The sequence below is a fragment of the Choloepus didactylus genome, chromosome 9, assembly GCF_015220235.1.
Source record: "Choloepus didactylus isolate mChoDid1 chromosome 9, mChoDid1.pri, whole genome shotgun sequence".
In the NCBI taxonomy this organism is placed as follows: domain Eukaryota; kingdom Metazoa; phylum Chordata; class Mammalia; order Pilosa; family Megalonychidae; genus Choloepus; species Choloepus didactylus.
The window spans coordinates 68938685-68958674 of NC_051315.1; the positions used below are offsets into that span (position 1 = coordinate 68938685).

The 19990-nt window shown below is 37.6% G+C and overlaps 1 protein-coding gene across 1 annotated transcript in view; it reads right to left on the reverse strand.

Moving 5' to 3' along the window:
• The window catches only part of CCDC141 (coiled-coil domain containing 141), a 232839-nt gene extending 216342 nt beyond the window's left edge, over positions 1 to 16497 (reverse strand). The window contains exon 1 of the mRNA XM_037848536.1: positions 16393 to 16497. The gene's annotated coding sequence lies outside the window, so the exon portion shown is untranslated. The remainder of the gene's footprint in view (positions 1 to 16392) is intronic.
• Positions 16498 to 19990: the final 3493 nt, after the last annotated feature.

Genomic DNA, 19990 nt, shown 5'->3' on the forward strand with positions numbered 1-19990 from the left:
AATGGCTGTCTTTCATAACAGCTTTTGACTTAGTCTATTTTATCTGATATTAGTTTAGCTACCCCAGCTTTCTTTTGGTTACTGCTCTCATGGTATGTGTTTTCCATCCTTTCATTTTCAACTACTTGTATCTTTGAATTTAAGGTGATTTCCTCTTAGACAGCATATAATTGGGTTATGCATTCTTATCTATTCTACCAACCTCTGCCTTTCAACTGGTGAGTTTAACCCGTTTACATTTAGAGTCACTACTGATAATACAGGGCATTCTTCTGCCATTTTGCTATTTAGTCTTTGTAAGTTGTGTATCATTTTTGTTCTTCAATTCTTCTGTTATTGCTTACTTTTATTATTTGATTTTTTTCTACTGTACCATATTGAGTTCCTTCTCATTTTTCTCTGAATGTATTTTTTACATTTTTTTTTTGTGGTTATTAAGTGGTTGAAAATTTAACATCTTAAATATGTAAAATCATATTTTATTTGATACCAATTTGACTTCAGTAGCATTCACATAACTATTCCTATACTCCTGTGTCCCCACACCTTTTTTTTTTGTACTTCTTACCAATTATATCCTTGTACATTGTATATATAAAACTACAGACTTAACATCACTTTTTATGCATGTGCTTTTTAGTACCTTTAGGTAGAAGTAGTTACTTCTAAAAAATACACTACAAAAATACTGGCATTTATAATTACCCAAATGGTTACATAAGATATCTTTATTTCTTTATGCCACTGTGAACCACTCTCTAGTGCCCTTTCATTTTGGTCTGAAGAACTCCCTTTAGCATTGCTTGTAGGGCACGCCTAGTGGTAGTGAACCCCCTCAGCTGTTGTTCATCTGAAAATGTCTTAATCTCTCCCTCATTTTTGAAAGAAAGTCTCAGTGGATATAAAATTCTTGATTGGCAATTCTTTTCTTTCAGCACATATAGTTTTTCAACTCACTACTTTTTTTGCCTCCATGGTTTCTGATGAGAAATTGGCACTTAATCTAAATTTAATTGGGACTCCCTTATACATAACACATTGCTTTTCTCTTACAGCTTTCAGAATTTTCTCCCTGTCCTTTGCATTTGTCAGTTTGACCAGTGCATGACAGGGCATGTTTCTCCTCAAGTTTATCCTGCTTGGTGTTCTCTGAGCTTCATGCATGTGCATATTCATGGTTTTTTTGTTTGTTTGATTTTAAGTTTGGAAAGCCTTTGTCAATATTTCTTTGAATATTCCTTCTGTCCCTTCCTCTCTTCTCCTTCTGGGACTCCTATAATGTGTATATTGGCACACTTAATGGTGTCCCAGAGGTCTCTTAGGCTATTTTTGTTTTTTATAATTCTTTTTTCTTTCTGATCCTTAGCCTGACTCATTTCAATTGTTTTGTCTTTGAGTTCTCTGATTCTTTTTTCTGCCAGCTCCAATCTGTTATTCCTGGGAATTTTTCATTTCTGTTATTGTGGTCTTCAACTCCCATAATTCTGTTTGGATCCTTTTTAAAACTTCTGTCTTTTCAATGAGATTCTCATATTGTTCCTTCATTATTTTCCTGATACTTCTTTTTTTTTTGTATTTTCCTTCATCTCCTTGAGTATACCGAAGATCATTTTTTAAAATTATTTGTCTGGTATGTCCACAGTCTGGTTTTCTTCACTGACGATTTCTAGATTTTTATCCTCTTCCTTTTGTTGGACCATCATTTCCTGTTTCTTTGTTGGCCTTACAATGTTTTGTTGCACATTGTTACATTTTAATATTGTAAAATGTTAACTCTTGGATTTACTCCCTGAGGGGTCTATTTCTTGATTTTGTAACCAGCTGGTGATATGACAGAGATCTTCTTGAATGCCAGCCCTCCAATCATGAAGGCTCACCCAAGGTGAATGTCAAGTGCAGGGTCCTCCTTGTCTTTCCTGGCCCTGTGTCTTGTTCTGGGCTTGTGCCTGCTAGAGGCCTTCGGAGATCCCGTTTACAGGCATTTGAATGCCCTTTATACTTCCCATTGGACAGATCTCCCTCTCCTAGGGGTTTCACTGTGGAGCAGGTAAGCCTTTGCCCCAGGCCATCTGCCTCAACTGATTTTACACTGCTGTCATCCTCTCAAACTGCTTTTGCCTGGAGGGTAAATTCTGGGAGGGGGGCATTCTGGAGGGCAGTTTCTCAAGTCAGTCTTTTCCAGCCTGAACAAGGCCAGGGACCCACAAAGGGGCACTGGCCAGCTCCAAACCACCTTGGAGAGGGGATGCGGGGGGCCAGGAAAAGCACCAGGGGCTTCTTCTACACATCCCCAAAGCTGCATTTTCTTGACTTGCCCAGCAAATGCAGCCCTTCAGCTGTCCTCCACAGATCTGAGGAAGCAAAGCCTCTGTAAGTCTCTTCCACCGCCTTTGCCCATGGTGGATTGGAACAGTAGCCACTCTCGGAGCTGGGCTCCCAGGAATCCAAAGTAACGAATCAAAACCATGATTGGTGATTGGCCCATGCCCACCCTGGATCTTGGAGAAGTAGATTTTTGTGTCCTTCTCCAGCACAGCGAGCTATGCCAGAGGCCGGACCTCACTGCTGCCTGCTGTGAGTGGGGGCTGGGTGACAGTAACTGCCATGTGGAGAGGGCAATTTACTTGACTCTGGAGTTTTGAAACAGTTGATTCAGATTGTTCCTGTCTGTCTAATAATTGTTCTGGCGGTGGGACTGATTCCTGGAGCTTCCTGCTTTGCCATGTCTCCGCAATCCCTCCTTGATTCTTGAGCTCTTCCCTCTGCAGAAGCACTGTGTTCAGAGCTCTCACTCAACGTCTAGCTCATTTAGAATCTTGGCTTACTTTTCGTCATGTAGCATAATATTTCATTATAAACTGCATTATTTAACTCTGTTAAATAGTTTGAAATATAGCACAAAATATACTGTACTACAGAAATCAGTACACTATAATTACATGGATTTTTAAAATGTTAAAATACTAAAAAGGCTATCTGGAGGGCGGGGCAAGATGGCAGACTGGTGAGCTGTATGTTTTAGTTACTCCTCCAGGAAAGTAGGTAGAAAGCCAGGAACTGCGTGGACTGGACACCACAGAGCAATCTGACTTTGGGCATACTTCATACAACACTCATGAAAATGTGGAACTGCTGAGATCAGCGAAATCTAAGCCCAATACAGAAAGCTTCAAAGACTTACTATCTGGGCAGGTCAAGTCAAGAGCAGAACTAGGAGAGCTCTGAGACAAAACGCAATAATCCAGTGGCTGAGAAAATTCACTAAACACCACAACTTCCCAAGAAAAGGGGGGTGTCCGCTCACAGCCATCATCCTGGTGGACAGGAAACACTCCTGCCCATCGCCAGCCCCATAGACCAGAACTGCCCCAGACAACCCAGTGTGACGGAAGTGCTTCAAATAACAGGCACACACCACAAAACTGGGCGTGGACATTAGCCTTCCCTGCAACCTCAGCTGATTGTCCCAGAGTTGGGAAGGTAGAGCAGTGTGAATTAACAAAGCCCCATTCAGCCATCATTTCAGCAGACTGGGAGCCTCCCTACACAGCCCAGCAGCCCAGAACTGCCCTGGGGGGACAGCACTCACCTGTGACATAGCACAGTCATCCCTCAACAGAGGACCCAGGGTGCACGGCCTGGAAGAGGGGCCCACTTGCAAGTCTCAGGAGCCATACGCCAATACCAAGGACTTGTGGGTCAGCGGCAGAGACAAACTGTGGCAGGACTGAACTGAAGGATTAGACTATTGCAGCAGCTTTAAAACTCTAGGATCACCAGGGAGATTTGATTGTTAGAGCCACCCCCCCCTCCCTGACTGCCCAGAAACACGCCCCATATACAGGGCAGGCAACACCAACTACACACACAAGCTTGGTACACCAATTGGACCCCACAAGACTCACTCCCCCACTCACCAAAAAGGCTAAGCAGGGGAGAACTGGCTTGTGGAGAACAGGTGGCTCGTGGACGCCACCTGCTGGTTAGTTAGAGAAAGTGTACTCCACGAAGCTGTAGATCTGATAAATTAGAGATAAGGACTTCAATTGGTCTACAAATCCTAAAAGAACCCTATCAAGTTCTGCAAATGCCAAGAGGCCAAAAACAACAGAAAATTATAAAGCATATGAAAAAACCAGACGATATGGATAACCCAAGCCCAAGCACCCAAATCAAAAGACCAGAAGAGACACAGCACCTAGAGCAGCTACTCAAAGAACTAAAGATGAACAATGAGACCATAGTACGGGAGATAAAGGAAATCAAGAAGACCCTAGAAGAGCATAAAGAAGACATTGCAAGACTAAATAAAAAAATAGATGATCTTATGGAAATTAAAGAAACTGTTGACCAAATTAAAAAGATTCTGGACACTCATAGTACAAGACTAGAGGAAGTTGAACAACGAATCAGTGACCTCGAAGATGACAGAATGGAAAATGAAAGCATAAAAGAAAGAATGGGGAAAAAAATTGAAAAAATCGAAATGGACCTCAGGGATATGATAGATAATATGAAACGTCCAAATATAAGACTCATTGGTGTCCCAGAAGGGGAAGAAAAGGGTAAAGGTCTAGGAAGAGTATTCAAAGAAATTGTTGGGGAAAACTTCCCAAATCTTCTAAACAACATAAATACACAAATCATAAATGCTCAGCGAACTCCAAATAGAATAAATCCAAATAAACCCACTCCGAGACATATACTGATCACACTATCAAACACAGAAGAGAAGGAACAAGTTCTGAAAGCAGCAAGAGAAAAGCAATTCACCACATACAAAGTAAACAGCATAAGACTAAGTAGTGACTACTCAGCAGCCACCATGGAGGCAAGAAGGCAGTGGCACGATATATTTAAAATTCTGAGTGAGAAAAATTTCCAGCCAAGAATACTTTATCCAGCAAAGCTCTCCTTCAAATTTGAGGGAGAGCTTAAATTTTTCACAGACAAACAAATGCTGAGAGAATTTGCTAACAAGAGACCTGCCCTACTGGAGATACTAAAGGGAGCCCTACAGACAGAGAAACAAAGAAAGGACAGAGAGACTTGGAGAAAGGTTCAGTACTAAAGAGATTCGGTATGGGTACAATAAAGGATATTAATAGACAGAGGGGAAAAATATGACAAACATAAACCAAAGGATAAGATGGCTGATTCAAGAAATGCCTTCACGGTTATAACGTTGAATGTAAATGGATTAAACTCCCCAATTAAAAGATATAGATTCGCAGAATGGATCAAAAAAAATGAACCATCAATATGTTGCATACAAGAGACTCATCTTAGACACAGGGACACAAAGAAACTGAAAGTGAAAGGATGGAAAAAAATATTTCATGCAAGCTACAGCCAAAAGAAAGCAGGTGTAGCAATATTAATCTCAGATAAAATAGACTTCAAATGCAGGGATGTTTTGAGAGACAAAGAAGGCCACTACGTACTAATAAAAGGGGCAATTCAGCAAGAAGAAATAACAATCTTAAATCTCTATGCACACAACCAAGGTGCCACAAAATACATGAGAGAAACACTGGCAAAACTAAAGGAAGCAATTGATGTTTCCACAATAATTGTGGGAGACTTCAACACATCACTCTCTCCTATAGATAGATCAACCAGACAGAAGACCAATAAGGAAATTGAAAACCTAAACAATCTGATAAATGAATTAGATTTAACAGACATATACAGGACATTACATCCCAAATCACCAGGATACACATACTTTTCTAGTGCTCATGGAACTTTCTCCAGAATAGATCATATGCTGGGACATAAAACAAGCCTCAATAAATTTAAAAAGATTGAAATTATTCAAAGCACATTCTCTGACCACAATGGAATACAATTAGAAGTCAATAACCATCAGAGACTTAGAAAATTCACAAATACCTGGAGGTTAAACAACACACTCCTAAACAATCAGTGGGTTAAAGAAGAAATAGCAAGAGAAATTGCTAAATATATAGAGACGAATGAAAATGAGAACACAACATACCAAAACCTATGGGATGCAGCAAAAGCAGTGCTGAGGGGGAAATTTATAGCACTAAACACATATATTAAAAAGGAAGAAAGAGCCAAAATCAAACAACTAATGGATCAACTGAAGAAGCTAGAAAATGAACAGCAAACCAATCCTAAACCAAGTACAAGAAAAGAAATAACAAGGATTAAAGCAGAAATAAATGACATAGAGAACAAAAAAACAATAGAGAGGATAAATATCACCAAAAGTTGGTTCTTTGAGAAGATCAACAAGATTGGCAAGCCCCTAGCTAGACTGACAAAATCAAAAAGAGAGAAGACCCATATAAACAAAATAATGAATGAAAAAGGTGACATAACTGCAGATCCTGAAGAAATTAAAAAAATTATAAGAGGATACTATGAACAACTGTATGGCAACAAACTGGATAATGTAGAGGAAATGGACAATTTCCTGGAAACATATGAACAACCTAGACTGACCAGAGAAGAAATAGAAGACCTCAACCAACCCATCACAAGCAAAGAGATCCAATCAGTCATCAAAAATCTTCCCACAAATAAATGCCCAGGGCCAGATGGCTTCACAGGGGAATTCTACCAAACTTTCCAGAAACAACTGACACCAATCTTACTCAAACTCTTTCAAAACATTGAAGAAAATGGAACACTACCTAACTCATTTTATGAAGCTAACACCAATCTAATACCAAAACCAGGCAAAGATGCTACAAAAAAGGAAAACTACCGGCCAATCTCCCTAATGAATATAGATGCAAAAATCCTCAACAAAATACTTGCAAATCGAATCCAAAGACACATTAAAAAAATCATACACCATGACCAAGTGGGGTTCATTCCAGGCATGCAAGGATGGTTCAACATAAGAAAATCAATCAATGTATTACAACACATTAACAAGTCAAAAGGGAAAAATCAATTGATCATCTCAATAGATGCTGAAAAAGCATTTGACAAAATCCAACATCCCTTTTTGATAAAAACACTTCAAAAGGTAGGAATTGAAGGAAACTTCCTCAACATGATAAAGAGCATATATGAAAAACCCACAGCCAGCATAGTACTCAATGGTGAGAGACTGAAAGCCTTCCCTCTAAGATCAGGAACAAGACAAGGATGCCCGCTGTCACCACTGTTATTCAACATTGTGCTGGAAGTGCTAGCCAGGGCAATCCGGCAAGACAAAGAAATAAAAGGCATCCAAATTGGAAAAGAAGAAGTAAAACTGTCATTGTTTGCAGATGATATGATCTTATATCTAGAAAACCCTGAGAAATCGACGATACAGCTACTAGAGCTAATAAACAAATTTAGCAAAGTAGCGGGATACAAGGTTAATGCACATAAGTCAGTAATGTTTCTATATGCTAGAAATGAACAAACTGAAGAGACACTCAAGAAAAAGATACCATTTTCAATAGCAACTAAAAAAATCAAGTACCTAGGAATCAACTTAACCAAAGATGTAAAAGACCTATACAAAGAAAACTACATAACTCTACTAAAAGAAATAGCAGGGGACCTTAAAAGATGGAAAAATATTCCATGTTCATGGATAGGAAGGCTAAATGTCATTAAGATGTCCATTCTACCCAAACTCATCTACAGATTCAATGCAATCCCAATCAAAATTCCAACAACCTACTTTGCAGACTTGGAAAAGCTAGTTATCAAATTTATTTGGAAAGGGAAGATGCCTCGAATTGCTAAAGACACTCTAAAAAAGAAAAACGAAGTGGGAGGACTTACACTCCCTGACTTTGAAGCTTATTATAAAGCCACAGTTGCCAAAACAGCATGGTACTGGCACAAAGATAGACATATAGATCAATGGAATCGAATTGAGAATTCGGAGACAGACCCTCAGATCTATGGCCGACTGATCTTTGATAAGGCCCGCAAAGTCACTGAACTGAGTCATAATGGTCTTTTCAACAAATGGGGCTGGGAGAGTTGGATATCCATATCCAAAAGAATGAAAGAGGACCCCTACCTCACCCCCTACACAAAAATTAACTCAAAATGGACCAAAGATCTCAATATAAAAGAAAGTACCATAAAACTCCTAGAAGATAATGTAGGAAAACATCTTCAAGACCTTGTATTAGGCGGCCACTTCCTAGACTTTACACCCAAAGCACAAGCAACAAAAGAGAAAATAGATAAATGGGAACTCCTCAAGCTGAGAAGTTTCTGCACCTCAAAGGAATTTCTCAAAAAGGTAAAGAGGCAGCCAACTCAATGGGAAAAAATTTTTGGAAACCATGTATCTGACAAAAGACTGATATCTTGCATATACAAAGAAATCCTACAACTCAATGACAATAGTACAGTCGGCCCAATTATAAAATGGGCAAAAGATATGAAAAGACAGTTCTCTGAAGAGGAAATACAAATGGCCAAGAAACACATGAAAAAATGTTCAGCTTCACTAGCTATTAGAGAGATGCAAATTAAGACCACAATGAGATACCATCTAACACCGGTTAGAATGGCTGCCATTAAACAAACAGGAAACTACAAATGCTGGAGGGGATGTGGAGAAATTGGAACTCTTATTCACTGTTGGTGGGACTGTATAATGGTTCAGCCACTCTGGAATTCAGTATGGCAGTTCCTTAGAAAACTAGATATAGAGTTACCATTCGATCCAGCGATTGCACTTCTCGGTATATACCCAGAAGATCGGAAAGCAGTGACACGAACAGATATCTGCACGCCAATGTTCATAGCAGCATTATTCACAATTGCCAAGAGATGGAAACAACCCAAATGTCCTTCAACAGATGAGTGGATAAATAAAATGTGGTATATACACACGATGGAATACTACACGGCAGTAAGAAGGAACGATCTCGTGAAACATATGACAACATGGATGAACCTTGAGGACATAATGCTAAGCGAAATAAGCCAGGCACAAAAAGAGAAATATTATATGCTACCACTAATGTGAACTTTGAAAAATGTAAAACAAATGGCTTATAATGTAGAATGTAGGGGAACTAGCAATAGAGAGCAATTAAGGAAGGGGGAACGATAATCCAGAAGAACAGTTAAGCTATTTAACGTTCTGGGGATGCCCAGGAATGACTATGGTCTGTTAATTTCTGATGGATATAGTAGGAGCAAGTTCACAGAAATGTTGCTATATTAGGTAACTTTCTTGGGGTAAAGTAGGAACATGTTGGAAGTTAAGCAGTTATCTTAGGTTAGTTGTCTTTTTCTTACTCCCTTGTTATGGTCTCTTTGAAATGTTGTTTTATTGTATGTTTGTTTTCTTTTTAACTTTTTTTTCATACAGTTGATTTAAAAAAGAAGGGAAAGTTAAAAAAAAAAGAAAAAAAAAAAACAAGGAAAAAAAAAAGATGTAGTGCCCCCTTGAGGAGCCTGTGGAGAATGCAGGGGTATTCGCCTACCCCACCTCCATGGTTGCTAACATGACCACAGACATAGGGGACTGGTGGTTTGATGGGTTGGGCCCTCTACTACAGGTTTTACCCTTGGGAAGACGGTTGCTGCAAAGGAGAGGCTAGGCCTCCCTATGGTTGTGCCTAAGAGCCTCCTCCCGAATGCCTCTTTGTTGCTCAGATGTGGCCCTGTCTCTCTAGCCAAGCCAACTTGAAAGGTGAAATCACTGCCCTCCCCACTATGTGGGATCAGACACCCAGGGGAGTGAATCTCCCTGGCAACGTGGAATATGACTCCCGGGGAGGAATGTAGACCTGGCATCGTGGGACGGAGAACATCTTCTTGATCAAAAGGGGGATGTGAAAGGAAATGAAATAAGCTTCAGTGGCAGAGAGAATCCAAAAAGAGCCAAGAGGTCACTCTGGTGGGCACTCTTACGCACACTTTAGACAACCCTTTTTAGGTTCTAAAGAATTGGGGTAGCTGGTGGTGGATACCTGAAACTATCAAACTACAACCCAGAACCCATGAATCTCGAAGACAGTTGTATAAAAATGTAGGTTATGAGGGGTGACAAGGGGATTGGGAAAGCCATAAGGACCACACTCCACTTCGTCTAGTTTATGGATGGATGAGTAGAAAAATAGGGGAAGGAAACAGACAAAGGTACCCAGTGTTCTTTTTTACTTCAATTGCTCTTTTTCACTCTAATTATTATTCTTGTTATTCTTGTGTGTGTGCTAATGAAGGTGTCAGGGATTGATTTGGGTGATGAATGTACAACTATGTAATGGTACTGTGAACAATCAAAAGTACGATTTGTTTTGTATGACTGCGTGGTATATGAATATATCTCAATAAAATGAAGATAAAAAAAAAAAAAAAAAAAAAAAAAAGACATAATGCTGAGCAAAATAAGCCAGGCACAAAAAGAGAGATATTGTATGTTACCACTAATGTGAATTCTGTGAAAAAGGTACAATGTTTTATACTGTAGAATGTAGGGGACCTAGAGATACCAATTAGTGGAGGGGGAATGATAATCTAATAAGAACAGATAAACTATGGAGGGTAATCTCAAGGTTATGGGAATGCTCAGGAATGATTATGGTTTGTAAACTTTCTTGGATATAGTAAGATCATGTTGGAAGCAATAGAGTTATTTTAGGTTTTTTTTTTTCTCTTATTCCTTTGTTTTCTTAGGGGTTGTTAATTTTCTTGGGGTATGGTAGGAACATGTTGGAAGCAATGTAGTTATTTTAGATTATTTGTTTTTCTTACTCCTCTGTTTGGACATGGTTTATTAATTTTCTTGGGGTATGGTAGGAACATATTGGAAGCAAAATAGTTATTTTAGGTTATTTGTTTTCCTTAATCCATTGCTTTGTTTGAAATGTTGTGGGGTTTTTTTGGTTGTTGTTTTCCTGTTTGTTTTAATTTTTTGATAAACAAAGTTAAAAAATTGAAAAAAAATCAGTAGAAAAATGGGAGTAAAAACTAAATGACAAATAGGGTGGGATGGGGGGATGGTTTGGGTATTCTCTTTTCACTTTTATTTTTTATTCTTATTCTGATTCTTTCTGATGTAAGGAAAATGTTCAGAAATAGATTGTGGTGATGAACGCATAACTATATGATCATACTGTGAACAGTTGATTGTATACCATGGATGACTGTATGGTTTGTGAATATATTTCAATAAAACTGAATTAAAAAAAAAAAAAAAAAAGGCTATCTGAGTTCCAGCCTCCTCTATCATCAGCAAAAAAATTAAAATAAAAAAGAACTTAAGAGACATTTTCATACCCTTTGAAGTTTATACAGGATCTTGCAGAGGTTATTATGCTTTCTCTGTTTATCCCTCTGGGAAATGCCTGTTTTATACCAGCTGAATTTTAGTGAAATAGCCTCTGTGGGGAATCAAAAATCTATAACCGGATTCTGTAGCGATACAAATAGCACATTTTCAATGAAATACTGAGAGCTAGTAGTTTGAAAAAGTTATCATGTGATTATTTTTGAGTTCTGTTTATGCTATTAAAACGTAGATGTGGGATGCGGGGTTTGCTCATGTTGTCATTCAGCTTCCTGGGTGCTTGTCTTATTCAGTAATAGTATTTGTTAGGTTGTATTCAAATTTATGAAGACAAATTAGACAGACCCGATATAAATAACCCAGAATGAGTCTATCCAGATTAAAAATTCAAGGTAAAATTTTCTCTGCTATCATCAGTAGTAGTAATAGTATCAACCATTTAGTGACTGTATATTATGTGCCAGGCATCAGGATAAGGGCTTTACACTCTTTATTCCCTTTAATCCACATAATAAGGCAGAAAGGCTTACTTTCCTAACTATAAATGATGCACACACACATACACACTCACATACAGTGACTCACTGATTCCTGCTAACTTTGTTCCAACTTCTACCTGAGTCTCAAAACTATCTATGGTCTTGCCCCTCCCTACCTGCCAAATCACATACACCATTAATTTCAGACCCCAAGATCATACTTGCTCTCTACCTTATTTCAGTTGTTCTATCCAGGAATATCATAGCCTTTATCTCCCCTTTATCTATCCAAATTCCTCCCATCTCTTAAACCAAGATGAAATATCAGCTCCTTTTAAAAGTTGAAATACCTACCTATATTTCTCTTTTCTCAAAATTTGATTATAACTCAAAATTTAAGTTATATGCTTGCATTATAAACTTGTATTGTTTTCTAATGATTTTACTTCTCTTAGTCTTATTTCTCAACAAGATTTGAAGCTCCTTATGGAAAGAAGCCATGTCTTAGGTTTTTTTTGATCTTTGCAGTCCACCACAGGAGATTAAAGAGTGACTTTACATAAAGCCCTTAGAAGAGGACCCAGCATTTATTAAGTGCTGTAAATAGGGTACAGTCCTAAGCACACAATCAGTGCATATAAACATTGACTGATGGATTAATTCACATTAGTCACACAGGAAAAAAGATAGTTTTACTACAACTCCTTCATTCAGTGTTTATTCATCCAACCCATAGTTACTGAGCACTGGCTATATACCAGGCACTTGGGCATTACAAATATAGCAGTGAGTAAAAACAAAGAAAGGTCCTTACGCTCAAGAAGTGAGAAAAGACAGATAATAAACAAGGAAATAAAAAAAAAAAAAAATCAAGATAAAAAACACTGTGATAAAAGCTAAGGGAAAAACAATTCGGGCAGTAGTTTAAGGAGATTAAATCACAGAAGGGTACATTTAGAATTTTCCAGACAAATCAGAGGACACTGCTATTTAAATAATAAAGTGATAGTGATTATAAAACAAATAAATCAAACAATGTGGCAAAGGCAATGGGTTAAGAGCATGGGCTCTGAACCAGACTGCCTAGGATCATATCCAAGCTTTGCACTCGCTGGCTACCTTTGGGAAGTCATTAACCCTTCTGTGCCTCAGTTTCCTCACTGTAAATTGGGATAATAGGAGTACCTATGTCATGTAAGTTTGTTGGGAGGATTAAATAAGTTAACGTCCTTAAAACATTTAAAGTAATACCTAGCACATATTTGGTGCTCTGATATCTATATATTACTTGTAAGATGATGGCAACTTCTGTTAAGGGATTTCCTAAATCTAGTAGCTGTCACAAATTTTGAAATGTATTTTTAAATTTAAGCACAATTAAAACAAATGGCAGGTAACCCAAATGGATTAAACATGCCCTTCTATTTCCATATTAGAAAGACATAAAATATACCAGGGAGGAAATTATTTGACTATATTTGGATGGTAAAAACATTTCAATGAGTTATCCTTTCTAGAATGCCAAATATACCATCCACTTAAGCCAAAATTTTCCCCATTTCATTCTTTTTATCATGAACCATTCCTCCTGACACCTACTGCTTGTTTCTTAGATTACAAGCATTCTCACTTGTCATCAATGGAAGTTGTTCTCTCTTAAAACGGCCTCCATTTCCAGCCAGCAACTTATTCTTCCATGTATGTATTCAGTTATTCATTCATCAAATATTATTACATGCCTACTAAGTGCCAGACATTGTTTCAGATGCCAGACACATAGCAATGAATAAAACAAAGTTTATCCACTGACGTAGATTGCCTTTTGGTGGAGAGACATAAACAGTTAGGAAACAAACAAAAAGTACATATATAATATACCAGGATGTAATAAGTCTTATGAAGAAAAATAAGGCAGGGTAATGGGAGACATCATGAACAAGGGAAGAGTGATCAAGAAATATCTCTCTAAGATGTGAGATTAGAGCAGAGACCTGGATTAAGTGAAAAGAGCAAGACATGCAGATATCTTGGGGAAGAACATCCCAGGAGACTGGGATAGGCTTGTTACATTTGAAAAGCATCCAGGAGGCTGGTGTGCCTGGAGTTAAGTGAGGAGAACAGAGGATCTTAGGACATGAGATCAGAGAGCCAGGAACAGCTGGTTCATGTAAGGCCTTCTAGGTAGGTGACTGTGTCCTTGTTTGCTTGGGGACAATTCCAGTTTACACCCATTTCCCTGGCATAATTATGCTTAGAGTCCCTTTTACTCTCAAATGTCCATTCAAATAATAATATATATGATCATCCTACTATTAAACCAAGGTAAGGACTTTGGATTTCATTCTGAGTGAGATGGTAAACTACTGCAGGGTTTTCATCAAAGGAATGGCATCATTTAGCTTAAAGAAACTCTTTGTGTAGAAAAAACTGTAGGAGTCTAGAGTGAAAGCAGGACAGCAGTTGGGACGCATTCCATAAATACCAACGTCATACTGCTTTAGGGTATTTCTTTATGGACACTAAAGTTTTACTTAAGGATAATCATATGTCAACATGTCTCCTTTTGATGTTTTATTCTCTCTGTGCATTGACTTCTAACCATACTCATTTAATGACACAGATCCTCAGCTCCTTCATGAGACCTTGGAGAATAACTATAAACAAGCAACTTCCATAACCAGTGAATTTCCTTTCTGTAAGTGGTAAAAAAAACAAAACGTAGCTTGGGCAAATCCAAAGAATATTTTACTTCATCAAAAGATCAAAGATGGCTATGTTTATTATAATTTTAAATATAATTTTGGTAAAACGGTTTACTAAAAATGACATGTGAGGTGGCATCAATATTTGTTCAATTTATCGTGTACATTTTTTATTCTTGGAAAGTCTTTGTTTGGAACAACGTGTGATCTAGAAAACCGTCATTCAGATATGTCAACTAAAGCTAAAAAAACAGAAACCACATGGCTATTATTGATTTGGACAAGCTCTTCTTTTGAATGGGAAAGATACATATAATACTTCAGGCCAGAAAAGTTTTTTTCCTTCATCACTGAAAAGCTTGCATGTATAAAGTTTATTTAAAAAATTTTTAAGCACATGCCACCCCAGCAGATCCAGATCAGTGTGTGATATGCCTACGTGTCTTGAGCTGCGCACATAGGCACCAGTAGATATGATTCCTCCTTGCATAATGAAGCATCCTAGAGTTACCCTCCAGAAGACGGAAAGTATATAAGAAGACAGGATTTTTAATCAACTTGGTTTTGGAAAACTGCGTTTTTCTTTTCTTTCTGTTGCTAAACTCCAGTTGCGGTTAAGAGTTTCCATCTCATAGGAATCCCCAGGGAGGCCTCAAGAGCAGCAGGGGTTCCAGTTGCTTGGGAAGCCAGCAGTGACACTGAGGATGCTGTCATTTTCCCAGCAGCTATAATTTTTGCCAAGGAAGAAAAAATAATCTACTATAAAACCCAAGGACATAAAAATTAGATGCCCCAAATGGCATGGTAAATCCATGGATTCCAAGCAGGGGGTATGTAGAGTTTAAAAAGTTGTGTTTTTTAATATGAGGCTTTATTAAGAAACACTAAGACATACTAAATAAGAAAAAATACATTACATATATATGTGTGGATATTTATATAAATATATGTCTGTGTGGGGGGTGGATATATATATATTTTATATGAAGCTCCTTTAAGCCATGTTATAATGGGCTTTCTCAGTTGCACATGGGTTACATTTCACTATTTACTGGCAGTTTATTGGCATTAGTTCAATGATTAGCCATGAATTGGTTTTAACCAATTCTACTGTAGATTCTATATTTAAAGCTTAATTGATTTCTTAAAAATCTACTATTTGACTTTTGAGATCCACAGTTTCATTGTACTAAGAACACTTCATACCTCGTGTTCACACAGAAATCCCCTGCTACAAGAATCTTCATTTTTGTTAATACATCACTCATCTGGGTCATATAACCCAGATGAAAGGCAATGATTGCTGAAAATGTCCGGAAGGATAAAGAATTTACTAACACCTGCAGGAAAAAAGATATTCATATACTCAATCTTTTAGGAAAAACAGGAAAACAAGATGAGAGAAACTCACAGAAACCTGGAAATCAAAAATGGAAACAAACGTAGCAGGTGATTTGTACTCCACCCCACAACTCACATTACCCTAAGCGAACTGGCTTCCTATCACAAACTCCACCCTCATAAAGGAAGGACTTCAAAAGCAAAGTCAACCTACATTATCTAGAGTTTATATTCTGCTCTGGTATATCCCTGCTGTAAGCTCCCACCAGCAGCAAGAGCTGATGGCCTCACCAGAATGTTTGCTGAACACCCACTTTGCACAAGGCCTTTGCTCTCTTTATCATCACCATCCTCATGTGATCCCTTTATATTTGTAGAACATGTAAACACTTAATCTGGTTAGGCCTCTCAACCTTGTACTCCAGGCAGGGTAGGAACATTACCTCTGTTATTTGAATGGGAAAGCAGAGACAAGAGAAATTAAGTGGCTTATCTAAGTTCATGAGGCAAATGAGTCAGTAAGACAGTGAGAACACAGCCACTTCCCTCTTAGTTTCCTGCTCCAGTCCCATAGGGAGTAAGTCCTACTATTCTAATGTTAGAATCAGATATTGTACAGATGTCCACACACCTGCCACTCAGCTAGTTTACACAGTTGAGCAGATCTGGGGGGCAGAGCCGTCTGGGTCAGAACACTACACCAGGCATCCTTAGAAGGCAACAAGTACAGAACAGTGGTCTCCCTGTGGGAAAAGACAAAATACATATGTGAAACAGTCTGATCAGAAGGAACTGTAACAGGTAGGAAATATACCAATTATAATACAGTCTTCTACATAGATATAAATTAATTACAATAAATTAAATTATATAAATTAATTATAATAAAACTGTTTCGGTCACAGTATCCTAGTTTTTCTTCCTGCTTTTAAAAATCACCTTTGCCTACCCTGATTGGTAGGTATCTATGCCTGTAACCAGGATGTAATCAGTAGATGTGGTGAGCAAGCCAAATAGGCCACATTAAACAAGTGGTAAAACAAGTTACAAACAGTAAACAAGAAATTTGAGTTATTACTGTAATGTGATGCCCCATTGGCATCCATAGAGTGGATAGGCTTGAGAACATCTGTGTTACACAATTATTTGACCAGTTTCCTGCAGGTGACCTGTGTAAGTGACATGGCTGTGGCAAAGGCATATTTCAATCAAACCCAAGAATGAATTCAAATTCATTTATTTAAAAATAAAACCTTGAGATTAAAGAAATGGAAGGGAGCTCTTTGGTTTAGAGAGTACACTACAGGAATAATTTTTTAAATATTTAGAACCTCTCCACAAAATTCCATTTCATAACTGCATTTAGATTTGCAAATTTTGCAGAGTAAAATAGATAAACAGAACTAGTTCATGGGGAACTTCAAGGCGGATGAGGTCTGTTTTCATGCCTTCTCACTTCTCTGTCTCCTCCTGGCCTCCTTCTCCAGGATGCACACCATCTGCTGTGGGCCCCTTCCCTAAGCCCCATCCACTCCTGCCCTTGCCTGGGCACCAACAAGTCCCCATTGAGGGGTTGTCTTGCAACCTAATGTATTAGTTGACTGGCTTAAAGTCTGTCCTCTTCTAGATGAAAATGCATTTAAAGGGTATTCTTGACAAGAGGTGGAGTTGTTACATTAGGACAGTGGACCTTCAGTAAGTAAACTTGTGAGTCTTGTCTCCTTTATCCTCTCCTATCATCACACATGTACCCTTTAAGACAAAGCACTAAAAAGATCAAGTGGGTTAAAAACAAAACACAACAAACATTTGATGGTATTTTAGATTCTATGAAAATATTCATTTATTTTTTCAACAAATATTTATTGAGAACTTATGATGTACTAAGCACAAAATCAAATTAAAACTTGATTTAAGCATGAAGGCACCAAAAAGACACACAGTCCTGGCCTTGGGGAGCTTGCCGTCCAGGAAGATCATAGGAAATTTTCCAATACAGGGCACTGATCAAGTATATGCCAGCTACTATACTAAAGATTTTATAAATATTATCTCATCTAATTACCAGAAAAACACTTTGAGGAAGGTTCCATAATTAACCTCATTTACTTATGAGGAAATTTGCCTAGAAACATTAAGTAACATCCAAAATCACAAAGTAACTATGGCTTAACCCAAGCTACCCTACCACTAAAGACAGAGCTCTTAACTGCTAAATCTAAATCAGTACTCCAAAGTGTGAGTTTCATTTTCTGTCATGCTGTTTAAAGCAAACCTGACTTTGAATACACATAAAACACATATAAACAGATTTACCAAACTGAAACATTAAACATATATTTCCAATTGCAGGTATGTCCAGGTGAACTCTACACTTGTGAACTCTTTTGACCATCCATCTGACCACAAGAGACATTTGGTTGTGGTTTGCTAGAAGTGGGTTCATATCTCAGTCCACTTCTTCTATCATTATTGTTGACACATCATTCTGTTCTTGTACCTTTCATTGATCCCACAGGTTGGGCCTTGTTATGTGTGTTTTTCATTTTATAAAGGACACAGATACTCCCTTTTTAACTATCTCTTTAAATACATGATTAGGATCATTATTGTTTCCTTCCTCTTACAAATCTTCATGTTGGTTTCCCATTTTCTCCTTCCTTTCCGTTTTTGTGCTACTTTCCCACTGTTTTGTTCTTCATTTGCTTATACTTTTTCTTCTCTGCTTTCTCTACACTGTCTTGTTCTCTTTCTCACCATGTTCAGCTCTGTGGCCACTCAGGGAAATACATTCTACAGCTACTGTGTCTTCCCTTCCCTTCCTCTCTCCTCTTAACCATCTACTGCACATACAACCTTTTTCTTCACTCCTCTCTGTCTGCTGGCATCTACACCATCCATGGAGTTTGTTGTTGTTGTTGTTGTTGTTTTTTATTTACCTACGTTGACACATGAAAAATACTTTCAGTAGGAAAGAGCTGTTACTATGCAATGCTATTAAAAGTCCTTTTGATTTTTGTTTTGCCTTGTTTTTAGAGCAGTCCCCAAAGCAGTGTGGTACTGGCTAAAGAATAAACACACCGATCAACAGAACAGCATAGCTAGCCCAGAAGCAGGACCGGTAGATTTAAAAGCTCAATATATTTTCAAGGGAGTATTTGAAATCATTGGGAGGGATAGATTATTCAGTAAGTGATGTTGAGAACATTTTATATTTGGAAAAAAACTATCATTTTAGATTAACACCTCGCACAATGCCAAAATTGCCCCTGGACTTAAAAGTTGAAAGTAAAATATAGAGTTGCAAAAGAGGAACAAAATTTAAGTTGATGCAGAAGGACTTTCTACACATTAAGGCAATATAAGAAATTTAAAAAAGTAAAATAGTTATCAGATTTTACCAAAAAAAAAAAAAACAAAAACCACACTAATGTCAACAAATTCCATAAAGACAGAACAGATGACAAACTAGGAAAAACACTTGCTACAAATATAATGAAATATAATTTTTCTTATTATAAAAAAAAAGAACTTCTAGAAGCTAATAAGAAAAACTGCTAGACTCACATAGAGACGTGCACAAAGAACAGACAATTTACCAAATGGAAACACATTGGAGAATAAAAAATTATATTCAACCTCACTGGTGGTCAAAGAAGTGTACAATGAACTGTTTTTGTCTATGACATCTGCAAAGCCTTTTTAAAAATAACAGTGCTGGAAAGACTATTCATGGGAGCATAAAGTCAACCTTTCTGCAATGCAATTAAGGCTTTCAAGAACCTTAAAATATGCATGCATTTCAATTCAACATTTCCACTTTCAGGAATTAATTCCCCAGGAGTTACAAAAAGTAAAATACTAGGATGTTCACTTCAGCATTACTTATAGTAAGTAGCATTAAGAAAGAAAGGAGAAAAAGAAATGTCTCATAATAGTGAGAGAGTTAAACTGTGGTATCTACTTACCATTGAATATAATGCAGTCATTGACTTGTACTGGAAAAAAATAATAAAGGGAAAATTTTATGATATGACAACTGTAAAAAGTAGGAAATACAATGGGATACTGGAATGATCGTTAGGTAAAATGCAAAGGAATGCATCAAATATTAACTGTATACTCTCTTAATTGGTGAAATATAGGTAGCTTTGTTTACTTTTTGTATTCTTTATTTCCTAGGGTACTTGTTTAAAATAGTGGTTTCATTTTCCAGGGCTGCTGTAACA